The sequence below is a fragment of the Palaemon carinicauda genome, chromosome 16, assembly GCF_036898095.1.
Source record: "Palaemon carinicauda isolate YSFRI2023 chromosome 16, ASM3689809v2, whole genome shotgun sequence".
NCBI classification, from domain to species: Eukaryota; Metazoa; Arthropoda; class Malacostraca; order Decapoda; family Palaemonidae; genus Palaemon; species Palaemon carinicauda.
This window is the reverse complement of record NC_090740.1, coordinates 42,543,893-42,560,110: the sequence shown is the minus strand read 5'-3', so window position 1 is coordinate 42,560,110 and position 16,218 is coordinate 42,543,893. Positions and strand designations below refer to the sequence as shown.

General features: G+C 41.6%; 1 protein-coding gene across 1 annotated transcript in view; it reads right to left on the bottom strand.

Annotated features, from left to right (window-relative positions):
• The window catches only part of LOC137655734 (integumentary mucin A.1-like), a 200,406-nt gene that overhangs the window by 9,777 nt on the left and 174,411 nt on the right, over nucleotides 1–16,218 (bottom strand). The gene's annotated exons all lie outside the window — the stretch shown is intronic.

The window sequence follows — 16,218 nt, the reverse complement described above, 5'->3', positions numbered from 1 at the left end:
TGGAATACAATGTTTTTTCGTCCCCTCGTTACGACATTTGCCCTACCTTACCGCATCAAATTCCAAAATTCAAACTTGGCAGTTTTTACGCGTACGACTGTGCGAGTCAATCGCCTACCACCACGCTCATACGTCACTAAGAAGCTGGTCTGCTATTGGTCGGCGTCACGGTATCACTAAGATGCCGATACGCTATTGGCCGAAATCCCTCCTACAATGCCTGAGAGAGATGGTGCCTCTCTCTCTCTTTGTTAATCGTACGCTCAGTTCAGAATCTCGTGTGCATTTCGTAAAGACTTGATCTCGTGTGAGTGGTTGCGATATCGTATTTTTTGTGCATTTTAGTGCTTAATTCCAACTTTAATTCATTAGCCATGGGTCCCAAGATTGCTAGTGATGTTAAAGGGAAAAGTAAGAAGATGATTACTATGGAAACGAAGCTGGAGATAATAAAGAAATACGAAGAAGGCATGCGCATGGGGCTTGTTGTCAATTAGGCTGACGTCAATAACCTTATCGAGGAGCACAGGGAGGAGCTTACGACTGAAGACTTGAAGGAGTTGGAGGCAATGCAGTTGACCATCATAATTCCACACCTGAGATTTTAACAGTCTTAGTGTCACCATAGTGACACTCACTTGAAAGGTATCGCACTGGAAGTGTCAACACCTTTTCACCCTAATTGATAGTCCCAGTCAATTAACTGTTCATCGCAGCTCTAGTGGTGGCGAGGACGGGGGGGGGGGGGAGACTGAAGAAACGACATCGGCAGAAATAAGGGAAGCTATCGGTTGGTATGAAAACCTTACGAGATTCATTGAAAAAACAACACCCAGAAAAACTTCACACAGGTTGTCTTCTGGAGAGTGTTAATGACAAGTGTATGAGTCATTTTAGAAATATTTTGAGGAGTCTTCAGAAACAGGCTTCTTTGGATAGATATTTCTCCAAAAGAGAAGTGTCAGAAAGCAAAGATGATATAAGTGATTCTATTAAAAAAGCTAAAAAGAGTAATTTGTTAAGTTCTAAAAAAAAATCATAAAAAAATTTCAGAAGACAAAAATAATAAAATTTTAAGTGTTTAATAGTAAGAATAAATTTATTATTAAGTGTACATAATATAATTAGCATTAATACGTTTTTATATCTGCCGTCTCCTCCCCCCTCTGCCTCCACCCACTTCCAGCTCGTCACGTCATTCCAAAGGTAAATAAACGGATTTTGAGCAAAGCGAAAAATCCAATTTTGAGTGAGATAGCCATGTCGTCCTGATGGAAGGTTCCTATAAGTACCTTCCTAAGGGACATTTGACTACAGTGATATTCCAAGAGAATTTACCTTTAGGTCTCCAGAATTCTAACTCCTGGCGCGAATATCCTTAAAATTTCTCTTAAGGATATCGCATAAATCAGCGGACGTATATCTTGATACGACACATAGCAATCTTCACCCAAAATAGCGTTTTCGCCTCAAGGGGGGAGAGTGGGAAAAATAAAAGGGGAGCCGTTGTAATGTATTGAGAAACACTACTCTCTCATTCTACTATGTTGAACCTTTGAGTTGTTGTTGTTGTCTCCCCCGCCATCCACGAACTGTGACGCCAACAGAAGCATGGGTCTGCTTACTTGTATTTGATATACCAGAATAAAGTACGAGAATTACCAACCTGTCTTCTTGGGACCTAAGTACTAAAGGGACGAGGATGCAACAGTGGCGACGAGGAAGAACCCAGTGTACAAAGAGGTATGTCATATGGAAGCAGAGTTAGTGTACCAACGACAGCCGGCCGTATCTAGCCTAGCACACCCAGTTTAGGCCTGGCCAACGTCCAGACTCCAGTGAGTAGCCTGAGTTCAGCTGTAATTGTTGGGGACTACCGATTTACCGAAGTTCCATACCCAGTCAGGAAGGATGGCAGCAGCAAGGAGACCGGCAATTCCCGAATTCAATCCAGATAAGTTGGAATTATTATATTGGTTGGATCTATTTTCCATGAATTGTGAAGTAAACGAAGTAACCGAGGCGACAGCAAAAAGGGCTTTGTTGCTTTCTTCAGTGGGAGTAGAGACTTTTTCCACGATCTGTAAGTTAACAGCACCGAAATTGCAGTCTGCAGTTCCTTTTGATGACCTAGTAAATCAACTTAAGTCTCATTTCATAACGAAACCAAGTTATCATAGAGCATTATGTGATTTCCTACAGAGGAAGAAGAAAAGTAGTGAGTCAGTGAAGGAATATTATGCAGAACTTAAATTATTAGCTCAACAGTGTGAATTTAATAATGAGTTTGACCGAAGGTTGAAGGAACAGTTATTGGTTGGTATTGATAATGAAGTATATTTTAAGGTTTTATTAGCTGATCCTTTTGAGTTTAAATCCATCTCCTCTCGTGATTTACTTGCCAAGGTTACCAATTTAGAAACTGCCTATGTTACCGAGTGTAGTCCTACTTCAAGTTCTTTTACAGATAATAGGCCACCAGGTACCGTTAACAAGGTTAGGCATAAAGTAACTAGGCCTAGGCTTAATTCTAGTGCAGACTCTAAGGGGAGAGGTAAAAGTGATTATGGTAAAGCTCAAGGTAAATGCATTCATTGTGGGTGTGATAACCGTTTAGCTAATAATTGTAAATTTAAGAATGCTAAATGTTATTACTGTGGCAAGGAAGGCCATGTGAGTACAGTGTGTTCCAATAAAAAGGTTAGAAATAAATCTAGGAATGTTAATACGTGCATGATGTAGACGAGTCTACTAGTAAGCATATTCCTGTTAATGAAAATTTTCATGATTCTTATGATTTATTGAAACTTTTTGATTTTGATGTGAATTCTATTGAGTTTGTCGATGATTATGAGGAATCATACAGAGAAATTTTAAGGTTAAATGGGTTTCCCCTAGAATTTGAATTAGACACTGGCAGTGGTGCATCCACTATTTCACGGCATGATGCTAATAAATTGAATGTAACACCATTACCAACAAGGAAACGCTTAGCTAATTATGATAAAGCGGAAATGCAGGTGTATGGTGAAATAAATTGTGATGTTTCTTTTAAAGGCCAAATGGTCAAGGGACAAAAGTTTTTTGTTGTAGATAATGATTTAAATTTAGCAGACAGGTCTTTGATGAAGAAATTGAAATACCAGTGGGTACAAGTTGATAATGTGAGTGATGATAAATTTAAAGGTCCTCTTATTACCCCAAGTAGTGCATCTAGGCTTAAGCTTGATTGTGTAAAAATGTTCAATGAGTATCAGGTGGTGGAAGGATCACCCATTACAAATTATGAATATCAATTAATGTTAAAAGAAAATGCTGTGCCTAAGTATTTTAAAGCCAGATCTGTGCCTTATCATTATAAATGTAAAATTGAGAATAGTTTGAAAGAACTGGAAAGTAAAAATATAGTGAGCAAGGTCGAGCATGCAGGAGATTGGGCCAGTCCTATTGTTCCTGTAATGAAACCTAATGGTGAAATAAGGATTTGTGTAGATTTTAAGTATCTCAATACCCAAACAAGTGTTAATACCTTTCCATTACCGAGATTGGATGACATTTTGGCAAATGTAGGTTCTTGTCAGTATATTTCAAAATTGGATTTGAAAAATGCATATTTACAGGTATCTGTGAGTGAAAATTCTCAACAATATTAATTATGAATACTCATTTGGGATTATATAAGTTCCACCGATTGCCTTTTGGGTTGTCGTCAGCACCAGGTATATTTCAGAGGTTTATTTCTGAATTATTGGCAAATATTGAGGGTGTTCATGTATTTTTAGATGACATATTGATTGTCGGAGCTACCAAAGAGGAACATGACAGGAGTTTATGTAAGGTTTTATCAATTTTGCAACTGAGAAATGTTAAATTGAATAAAGATAAATGTATTATCGGTTCTAGGGAAGTACCTTATTTAGGATACATTTTAAGTTGTGAGGGAATTAAACCTGACCCAAAGAAAATAGAGGCAATTTTGGAAGCTCCAATCCCTCAGTCTGTCCAGTCTTTGAAATCATTTTTGGGGTTATGCACTTACTACAATAGGTTTGTACCTCAGTTCAGTTCTATTTAATGTCCTTTATATAATTTGACACAAAAGAATGTTGAGTTTCATTGGTCAGCAATTCATGAAGAAGCTTTTCAGAGTATTAAGGAAGCCTTGGGTAGAGCTGATATTTTGGATAATTTTAACCCCAATGCTACCATGATTTTAGAAGTTGATGCTAGCCCTGTAGGAGTGGGAGCTGTTCTTAAACAAGAATATAAGGGTAAAATTTCTACCATTTCGTTCAAAAGTAGAAAATTAGCTAATGCTGAGTGTAATTATTCTCAAATTGATAGAGAGGCTTTATCCATTATTTTTGGAGTCAAGAAGTTTTCTGATTTCCTTTTGGGTAGGAAGTTCGTTATTAGGACGGACCATAAACCCTTGACTCATCTATTTAACCCTAGTAAGAGTATTCCACAATTATCTAATGCTCGTATTCAAAGGTGGGCTTTATTCCTATCAGGTTTTGATTTTAAAATTGAGCACATTAAGAAAGTGCATAATACAGTGGCAGATGCTCTTAGTAGGCTACCATTATGTAGAGATGATACTGATTTTCATGTACCAGGAGAATATGTAAATTTGATTAATATTTTGGATAAGAATTCTTTTGATGTTACAATGGTAAAAGAATGTATAGAAAGAGACACTGTTTTATGCAGAGTAAGAGATTATGTAAGGAGGGGGTTCCCCAAGGAAAATGTGATGGAAAATTGTATGTTACCATTCTATAAATTGAGAAATGATCTTTCTTTGCATGATAATGTATTACTGTATAGGAATCGTATTTTGGTTCCTGAAATGTTGAGAAAGCGTGTTATGGAAATGCTTCATGAGGGCCACAAGGGTATTGTTGCCATGAAAGCCGAAGCAAGGTCTTTTGTATATTGGCCTAATATGGACCAAGATTTGGAGCAAATAACTTCTAACTGTGCATTATGTATAACAAATCTCAAACATAAGGCCATTTCACCTTTATCTTGGCCGTCAGTAGATAGACCTTGGTCCCGCTTGCATGTAGATTATTGTGGGCCCATTGACAACATGCAATATTTGATTGTTATTGATTCCTTTTCTAAATTTATTGATGTCTATGCTTGTAAGAATATAACTTCAGAGGATACCATACAATGTTTAAGGTCGTGTTTTGCTAATTATGGTATTCCTGACACAATTGTATCTGATAACACAACTTGTTTTATGGCTAGGGAGACTCAGAATTTCTTTCAGAAAAATGGTGTTAGACATTGTTCAGGAGCACCATATAATCCAAGTACAAATGGGCTTGCAGAACGGGCTGTCCGAATATTCAAAACTAATTTCAAAAAGTTTGATTGTAAATTGCCTGTAAAAACCAGATTGACAAAATTTTTGTATACCTATAGACGTACAGTACAGTCTTCTACTGGCTGCTCCCCAGCTGAATTATTATTTGGAAGGAAATTTAAGGGTCCACTAGATATTATAATGCCTAAACAAGGAGATGAGTTTTACGTTCATGAGTCTAAATTCAGAGTTGGTGATGCAGTATATGCCAGGAATTTTGGTAAAGGACCAGAATGGGTAGAAGCTAAGATTATCAAAGTTCTGGGTGAAAGGAATTATTTAGTTTCTGTAGATGTTAATGGTATTTTGAATTGGAAGCGTCGCCTATCACAGTTATTTGAGAGAAAAATGTATAATACTAGAGTAACTGATGAATCATCACTATTAAAAGATACAATTATTCCTTCTGTTCCTGTAGTTTCTTCTCCCAATAATGTACAAGGATTAGAAGAAACAAATAACCCTATTCAGAACTCAAGTAGGATTTGTAATCCCAATGTAGAAGTAGTAGGATCAGAGAACAGTAATTGTGATACTGGAGCCATTGTAAGACAATCTACCAGAGTAAGTAAAAAACCTAGGAGACTCATTGAACAAATTTAATTTTTTTTTTTGTGTTAACCTAAGGGGGGAGGAGTGTAATGTATTGAGAAACACTACTCTCTCATTCTACTATGTTGAACCTTTGAGTTGTTGTTGTTGTCTCCCCCGCCATCCACGAACTGTGACGCCAGCAGAAGCATGGGTCTGCTTACTTGTATTTGATATACCAGAATAAAGTACGTGAATTACCAACCTGTCTTCTTGGGACCTAAGTACTAAAGGGACGAGGTTACCCTTACTCCCATACTACTATTGAGTATCTAGATGGCGCTGTATCCAAGATGGCGCTTATTCCTTGTAGCATTGAGCATGGTGCTATAGATATAGTAGTTTCAGGAGGGATCCTGCCCAAGGCCTTTTCTATAGAAAAGGAGGGCGGGTCCATCCGGACGACATGGCTATATCACCCAAAAATAGATTTTTTGCTTCACTCAAAATCTGTTTTTTGGGCTCAAGCCATGTCGTCCTGATGGAAGTTTACCAGAGAATTACTAGAAAGTACTGTATCTGTGGATTTTCATAGGTGCCTTAACCTTGGGACAATTTTTTCTATGATCATCCGGACCATTGAGACAAATGATGTTACCGTTATCCGTCATTACCACTAATCATAGACAATGTTACGGCTTCCTGCCCCCTGCAGGGAAGAGTCATACTAGACAGTAGAAAAGGGGCCTCAAGGTTAGCATATATTGTATGAACAACCATAAGTATCCACTAGATATACAAAAGGTCTCACGGTTTGTAAAGAATGTCAGAAAAAATAAGTGTCAACTATATCCATTGTTTGTAAGCATACAATAATGAGGTTTACTTAAATAAATAAGTAAGAGAACTCTGGCATATTTAATGTGCTAATTGCAGGGCGAAATAGGACGCAATTACACTCTAATAGACATTTATTTTGAATAAATGACCAAATGGAATAACGAGTGTAACGAAGGTAACGTGTTAGGGGAATTATACGTGCAACGTATACAGAAAATATTTTCCTCCCTAAAAGGGAAGAAATAATGAGTGCCACTTTAAAACTGAAAATTTTGATAAATTTTCCCAATGTAATTTCTGTAAATGTTGTATACTATCAGCACTGTGTACTATATACACACGGCAAAAGTGTTATCTGTATAATTCCACACCTGAGATTTTGAACAGTCTTAGTGTCACCATAGTGACACTCACTTGAAAGGCATCGCACGGGAAGTGTCAACACCTTTTCACCCTAATTGATAGTCCCAGTCAATTAACTGTTCATCGCAGCCCTAGACGACAGCTTTTAATACACTACCTGCCGCCACCACATAATGCTTCAGTTCGTGGACTTGCTTTGCTTAGTGTTTGTAGAACACTCTGGATGATTTTCATCCAGTATATAAGCGAAAATGCTCAAAGTTCATATACTGAAAAAGTTCAGTGATGAAGCAATTTTTCTCAGATCATGACCTGCGGGTGTACTGTCAGGATCCGCTCTGCGAATGAAGGAGGTGAGCTTCGCCCTCACTTGTTTTAGGGATAAGTTTGATTCTGAAGTTTCTCCTTTGAAGAGCTGTCCTCTCCTGAAGTCTGAAGTTCTACAAAGATAGACCTTTAGACAGTGTACTGGACACAGAGAGACATCTTCCTTCAGAGGGCAGATTCTCCAGGGACCCCATCTTTTAGTGGGTAGCTCGTTCTTGGCGAAAAAGCTGGATCAGGAAAGAGATTCAGCTCTCCCGCTTCTGTGAACTGAATGTGGCCCTCATTTCTTGACAGGGCTACTATTTCACTAACTCTAGCCTCTGAGGCTATAGCGAACAGGAAAATAACCTTCAGGGTTAGATCCTTGAGAAAACAATCTTCATGAAATGGGTTTCGGAGGAGCTGCAGGCCTAAGTCTAGTGCATGCCTTCGGGATCTTGTTAAAGATTTCGTTTGTCAGATCCACTTGAAAGGCGTATGAAGAGGTCTAGTCAGGGCTGACTTGCACGTAGTTATCGTGTTGGCTGCCAGACCTTAATTATGAAGGTAGATAAAGAAGGACAGACAGAAGTCTATTGAAATTTCTTTCGGTCCTTTTACTTTAACAAAAGCAACCCACTTTTTCCAAGATGATTCATAGTGTCTTCTAGTTGACTTAGACTTGTATTCTTCTAAGAAGTCTATACTGCCTTTTGAGATCCCAAATCTTTTCTTAACTGCTAGGGCGAGAAAATCATGAAATGAAGGTTTTGGGATCTCTGCGACGAAGCGAAGACAGTTGACTTCAGAACCGGTTGAGATAGAGCTGGGTTCGGTGCAAGGACCAGCCTCAGCCTCAGTAGAGGGAACCAGTTGCTCTTGGGTCACTTGGGACCCACTAGAGCTGCCATTCCTTGGAAGGATCTCAGCATGTTGAGGGCTTTCAGCAGGATATTGGATGGAAGGAACAGGAAGTACCGGGTCCTTTCGTTCCAAACTAGGGACATAGCGTCTGTTATCTCCTCTAGAGGGTCCTCGTATGGGGCTACATATCGAGGTAGTTTCTTGATGACACCCATCACGAAGAGGTCAATTTGCAGTTCCGGGACTTGTTCCAAGATGGAAGAGAATGAGTCTGCATCTGTGGACCATTCTGACTCTATCGGCTTGAGCCTGAATAGAGCATCCGCTGTCACGTTGCGGATCCTTTGTAAGCGAACTGCTGATAGGTGCCATCTCTCTGGACAAAGGATGGCTAATATCACATGGATTATATGGGACGACCTCGAGCCTTGTCGGTTCAGACATCTCACTATCACTTCACTATCCAAGATCAGCCTGATGAAGGCTGATCTTCTAGGGGAGAGTTTTCCCAAAGTCAAAAGGACTGCCATGGCTTCCAAAATGTTGATGAGAAAGGCCTTGAACAGAGATGACCAAGTCCCTTGGACTTTTCTTTGATGGGAGTGAACTCCCCATTCTTCCGTCGAGGCATACATATGGATGATCATCAACGGCAGAGGTGGTTGCTAGGGCACGGTCCTCCTTCGGCTCTTGGCCTTCGACCATGGGTTGAGAAGTGATTGAAATAAGGCCAATATTGGTCATTTTAGATCTCTTCGAGCGTTTGATGCGTATCTTCTCCAGGCTCCTGACGAATCTTTCTGCTGTGCTCTTAGCACTGGGTCTGTTACTGCTGCAAACTGGAGAGAGCCCAATACTCTTTCCTGTTGGCATCTTGAAATCCTGTCGGATTATAGTAGTCTCATGACAGACCCCGCGATCTCCTTCCTCTCCCTTGAGGGAATGGAGAGACAATGTGACCTCAGGTTCCAATGGTTTTCCAGTCATTGAAATCCTTGAGCTGGAGAAAGTTGAGACTTCTTTAAGTTGATTTTGCATTCCAGATGTTCCAGGAACTTGTTTACTTCTTTGGATGCTTGCAGACCAGCCGTTTTGGATGCTGCCTGCACCAGCCAGTCATCCAGGTACTCAGCTACCTGAACAATTTCTAGGCGTAGTTGTTACACTGCCAGTTTCATGAAGATACTTGGGACTATGTTTAGTCCGAAGAGTATGGCTCTTAGAACATACTTTATCTTCTGTAACTTGAATCCTAGGTAGGAGGAAAGGGGGCGACTGACTAGAAGGTGACAATAGGCATCTGTCAGGTCTATCGAGACTGTGAACGCCCCTTTTTGTTATAGGGTCCTTATGTGTAGAAGGATTAACATCCTGAACTTGCTGTTTTTTATGAACTTGTGAGTGGCAACAAGTCCAAAATGACTGAGTTTTCTTGAGTCCTTCCTGGGAACACAAAACAGCCTTCCCTGGAATTTGATGGACTTTGCTTTCCTTATAACCTGTATGCTCAAGAGCTATAGGGGTATATTCTTCTAATACGGGGTTGGAGTGTTGGAAGAGTTGAGGAAATGATGGTGGACACTTGTTCCGTTTCCATCCTAGTCCAATCATGATTAGGCCGTGGGCCCAAGGATCAAAGGTCATACAATCCTGAAATTGTTGGAGCCTCCCTCCTACCGGAAGCGTATCCTTGCTTCGATTGATCGGAGGGTTTACCTCCTCAACCGCCTACCTGGGGCACCGCGGTCATAGTAACTGTGGTATGTTATTGAGCAGGACGAGGGGAAATTCTAGACTTCTTCGTCTTCCTCTTAGGTTGGGGACCCACATCCGGGGAAGGCTTTCTCTTTGAAGAGATGCCCCACTTCTGGAGAAGGTTTCTATTCTCACTGATGGCTTTCTCGACTATCTCTTTGACTACTTCGTTCGGAAAGAGGTCTTTACCCCAGATGTTAGAAGATATCAGCTTCCTGGGTTCACGTTTCACTGTTGCGGCAGTGAACACAAACTCTCTACAGGCTCTCCTAGCCTTCATGAAAGCATACAGGTCCTTTACTAAGGTGGCCATATGCATTTTGGCCAGAACCATAAGCATGTCTGGGGTACTTTGTTGGCCTGCACACATCTCTATGCAGTTTTGTAGGAATAAAGAGGCTGCGAGTCTCTCCTTTGTCTCTTGTTCCTTGCACAAAATAAACTCAGAAAGTTTAGGGAGATTCTCGCTAAACTGTCGTCCAGCGATGTCAACGTCCAGTTTCCCTACTGGGAAGGTTAGGTGGACTTCCTTCCATTCCTTCTCCTGCATGGGCAAGGCTAACGACAGAGGCCTGCACTCCTCTAGTGCATGGCATGGTTTACCTGCCTCCACTGCCTTGGCAACAGATTTAAATGCCTTCAACGTAAAGGGGAATGCTATTGAAGTAGGAGCAAGAAAGGTAGGGTGTTTCTTGCTCAAGGCGGACTCTTTCGACACCGAATAGCCCGCCTTTCTCAGGCTACTTGACAAGAGAGCCTGTGCCTTATCGTGGTCGAGAACCATGACCTTCTTCGGTTCTGTCTCCTCTTTTGACATTGGTTCATGCTTCAGTCGAATGTAGCAATCAGGGTAAGCATTAAAGCTTGGCCAAAACTGGATGTCGTCTAAGGGGACAGCTCCCATCTTCTCTGAGATGTAAAGTTTGCCGTTCGAAATCGGCATAAGCTCCGCATACCTCCAGGGATTGGTTTTGGAACAGGTTTGGAGGTCTTGGCCTCTGGGTTGCTTGTATGACCCTTGGGAGGCGATAAATGGAGCTTCACGGAGCTCTCTCTTGAATTTCGCTTCCCTTGTTTCGCCTCGTTTGCGAATATTCTCCATTAAATCCGTAAGATGGGCCAGTGCCTGGCTCATGTTGTTCAATGGAGGGGTAGAAGGTGAAGACGTTGAGGGTAACGGCTCCGATGCCAGCACAGACAGAAGGAACTCCAACTCGACATCATCATCTTCCAGGTAGAGTAGACTCCTCCTCGGGATGATCCTTTAATAGGTCCTTTTCAGTGTCCATAGACACTTCCGACATCCTTACCTCCTGATGGATGTCCATACTTTGCAACGCCTCCCTAACATCTGTCTCGATGGCAATCTGGACGCAGGGAGGTGCGAGTCGTGCTTGGGGCACAACCATTTCACTACTCGCTTTCGGGAACAGTAAGCTACGCATCCTATCGTTAGGTAGGTATGGTCCCGGAGAGTTCTTCTAGAACCCTCTTACCCACTTGCACAGCTTTTCACATGCCGCATCCCTCGACTCCATTGACTTGGGGTCGTCGAAACCTTCGGTCAACAAGGTCCGGCAGATATTGCAGACTTGGGGGTCCCAATATTGATGGGATTCGGTAATAATGGTGCAAGGGGCATGAGACCTGCACGCTTTATGACCGTAGAAATATTTACTCCTATGATTGCAGAGATGGCATCGCATTTCATCTGGGGTTCCTCCTGTAAAGAAAGGAAAATAAAATGAGTATATGATTGTTTATCTCACAAGATAAACAGATATGCAATTATTCATATTTTAATCATTATAGCTTAGGATAGTAAGCTAGAGAGAAATAGGGAAAGACACATACTTCTGTATCCCTCCCAGCCAATTGCTGTAACCTCCCCCCAATATTAAAGATATAGAGTTTCCTTTATCAGGGCAACTCGAAAGAGAAGGGTTCTAACCCCTAGCGATAGAAAATGTTCACACTGCTACTGACCCTTTTAATTATCTAATATTGTGGGGTAAGTATTAACTGATTTCCAATCAGAGAATTGAAGGAATTCTATTCTTTCAATATAAGGTTGGTCTTAGCAAAAGACTGTACAAGGGTACACAAGGTATGTTAGAAATTAACTACTGTATAATAAATACTATAGTTTTCTGTTTGCAGAATATACTATATTGCAAATATATTGGCTACTGTATGCTCATATACTGTAGTTCAGCCGGTGTGTTCCCAGCATGGCTAGCACCTGGCGGCACAGTCCGACCGGCAAATCACTGGCTGGACTAGAAATTAGAAAAGACACATACTTGTGTATCCCTCCCAGCCAATTGCTGTGACCTCCCCTTCCAATATTAAAACTATAGAGTTTCCTGATTAGGGAAAACTCAAAAGAGAAGGGTTCTAACCTCTAGGGATAGAAAAGTGTACTACCACTGACCCTTCTAAACTATTTAATATTGTAGGGTAAATTGTAAACTGATTTCTAATCAGAGTATTGAAGGAATTCTATTCTTTCAATATAGGATTGATCTCAGCAAAAGACTGTGCAAGGACACACAAAATATGTTGGAAAATAACTACTGTATAATATATACAATAGTTTTCTATCTGCAGTATATACTATACTTCAAATATACTCACTACTGTATAAACATATACTGTAGTTCAGCCGGCATGTTGCCGACAGGGCTAGTACCTGGTGGCACCGGCCCAGCATAGTACCTGGCGGCACTAGCTGACAGAGAGAGAAAAAGTATGGAGTGAAGGGCTGCCTTATTAAAATGTATGTTTACACTAAATAAGGATGTAAGTATATAATCTTACTGCCTTCCTCCAGAAAGAAGGAGAGAATACATTATTCAGGCTTCTATTCAGCCACAAGATCCGTTGCCGGCATTGCCGGTTTCAGGACTGTGGATGGCAGTCCAAGGGAAGACTGAAGAACCTTCAGCGGCAGAGGGGTCTCCCACCGGCAGCCGTCATAGCCGGCACAACCTTCCTGGATCCTTGTGTCCAGATAGGGTTGCCGCCTGCGGCGACACTCAGAGGGAAGAAGGGATTACCCTTAAATCTCCACGAGACAAGTATCGAATTATATAATTCTAGGAGATGTACTATCTCCCGTTAAATCAATAAAATGATACACGAGGGTAAATGGGGATAATGTCTGAAAGTATACTACAGCACCTAGGCTAGGTAGCCTGGCGCAAGACGAGATCTCGGTTACCTAAATCGCCGAAACTCTAAGGTATACGATCGACAAAAGGAAGAGGAAATTATGCATAAGATAAATATCTGTACTAGTATAATTGTGCCTAAATAGCTTTTATAACTTATTAATGCTATTACAACCAGGAAAGTCATTCTGCTAACTAAATAACACATGCATAACGAACGACAGTGCCCATGGCGCCTCCGGTGACAGGCCTAATTCCTTAACACAAATAAATTACTCTAATATCACTGTGAAGCAGGAGCTAAAAATTATACACTGTAAAGAATCAATACCCAACTTTCTAGAGGGGATAGAAGCTGGAGATTGCAAAATAAATCCTCACAAAATCGATCAAAAACATTAGATCAACAGGGAACACCACCATGCGAATTCGCTACAAAAATAGGAATAACCGCCATCTTGGATACAGCGCCATCTAGATACTCAATAGTAGTATGGGAGAAAGGGTAACCTTGATAACAGCTCCCCTTCTATTTTTGACACTCTTCCCCCTTGAGGAAAAAACGCTATCCGGGGTGAACATTGCTATGTGTCGTATCAAAATATAGGTCACCTGATTTATGCGATATCCTTACGAGAAATTTTAAGGATATTCGCGCCAGGAGTTAGAATTCTGGAGACCTAAAGGTAAATTCTCCGGGAATATCACTGTAGTCAAATATCCCTTAGGAAGCTACTTATAGGAACATTCCATCTGGACGACATGGCTTGAGCCCAAAAAAAATTCATTATTCCTTTACAGTAGAGTAGATAATTTTTATTTATAATGTTATTTAATTATATACTGTACAGTATATGTATATTATATATAAGTATACTGTAGTACAGTGCTTACTATACTATTTTGTTACTAATTTTTAATATGTATATAAAATTTTGATGTTTTTACCTGGGGTGTTGCACGCATTAGCTATTCTATTGCCCGCCATACGACCTTTTCACCATACGATACCAACTCCGGAATGGATTAATGTTGTATGGAGGGGGTCTACTGTATATATATATATATATATTTTTTTTTGGGCTCAAGCCATGTCGTCCTGATGGAAGTTCCTAATAGTAGCTTCCTAAGGGATATACGTAATACAGTGATATTCCCAGAGAATTCACCTTAAGGTCTCCAGAATTCTAACTCCTGGCACGAATATCCTTAAAATTTCTCTCAAGGATATCGCATAATATCAGGGACGTATTCTTGACACGCCACATAGCAATCTTCTCCCCGAATAGCATTTACGCTTCGATGGGTAAATTGGCAAAAATAGAAGGGGAGCCGTATCAAGGTTACCCTACTTCCCATACTACTATTGAGTATCAAGATGGCGCCATATCCAAGATGGCGCCATATCCAAGATGGCGCCATATCCAAGATGGCGGACATTCCTAATTCTGTAGCGATTTCGCACGGTGGTGTTCCCTGTTGATCTAACTTTTTCGATCGATTTACAAGGATTATTATGCAATCTCCAGCTTCTTTCGCCTCTGGAAAGTTGAGTATTGATTCTTTACAATGTGTATATTTTTAGCTCCTGTTTCACAGTGAAATTACAGTAATTTATTGTGATTAGGAGCTAGGCCTGTTACTGGAGGCGCCATGGGCGCTGTCGTTCATTAGGCATATGTTATCTAGTTAGTAGAACGGTTGAAATAGCATTCATTAATTAATTATGGAATCTATTTAGGCAATTTATACTTGTAAAGATAGAGTATGCATAATTTTCCTTTTTCTATGTCAATCGTATAAGTCAGAGTTTCGGTGATTTAGGTAACCGAGATCTCGTCTTGCCTAGGTAATCTAACCTAGGCGATATAGTATATTTTCAGACATTTCCCCATTTACCCTCGTGTATTGTTTTATCAATTCAGGCGGAGATAGATATCTCCTAGAATTATTATATAACCGATACTCATCTCCAGTGGAGATTTAAGGGTAATCCCTCCTTCCCTATGAGTGTAGCCTAAAGCTACAACCCTAGAGGGTTGTGCATCAAGTTTTCATTCAGGCATGACTAGCCTAGGGTTTTCTGTCCCTTCCCTTAGCCGCAGATTGCAGGTTTTGGGATTCGGTCAGAGCCTCAGAGTATTTAGTCTTGTGCTGGCAGCCGGCCGGCAGGGTGAATAGTCATTCCCCTGCCGGCTAGGCTGCCGGCATAGGAGGCTAGCCCTCCCTAGGCCGCACTTGAAGTGGTTATATGATGCAGCCACCTTCTCCCTGCTGTCTATTAGACTAGTCCTGTGCTCGCAGACCCTAGGCTGAAGAACAGACATTCTTCTGCTGCCTAGGATGGTGTCGGCACTGGAACTCTGTTTCTCCTTTGTTGAGAGGAGGCGGCACTGCCGCGGTCCCCTTAACTGCATTGGCAGACCCTATGTTGGAGAATAGAGATTCTCCTGCCGCCTAGGATGGCGCCGATACTGAAACAGAGTTTCTTAAGGGTGTGTACAACCAGCAACCTTGCCGGCTCCTTCCACACCTCACGCGGGACCCTTTTACCTCCCCCTCTGTCCTTTAGTGATGGCCTAGCTATCGTATCTCTTTGGGCCGTCGTCCTGCAATCTCACCAATTGCCGGTGGGTTGTGGGGCCGGCCGGACTCCTACTCAACAGCTGTTGTCTGACTGCCTGCGGCTATGCCGGCTGCCGGCGGCCACGTCGGTGGCTGGCGGCCATGATAGCTGCAGGCAGTCATGCCGGCTGCTGGCGGCTACGACAACTGCCGGCAGCTACGACGACTGCCGGCGGCCATGTTCGCTGCCGGCAGCTATGTTTACTACAACTGCTGGCGGCTATGACGGCTGCCGGCGGCTATGCAGGCTGCTGGCAGCCATGACGGCTGCCAGCAGCCAGGATGGCTGTTGGTGGGAAGTCTCTTCTGTCACCAAGGTTCTTCAGTCCCCCTTGAACTGACGGCCACAAGTGCTATTGCCGGGGTAATAGCCTGGCTGGCAGT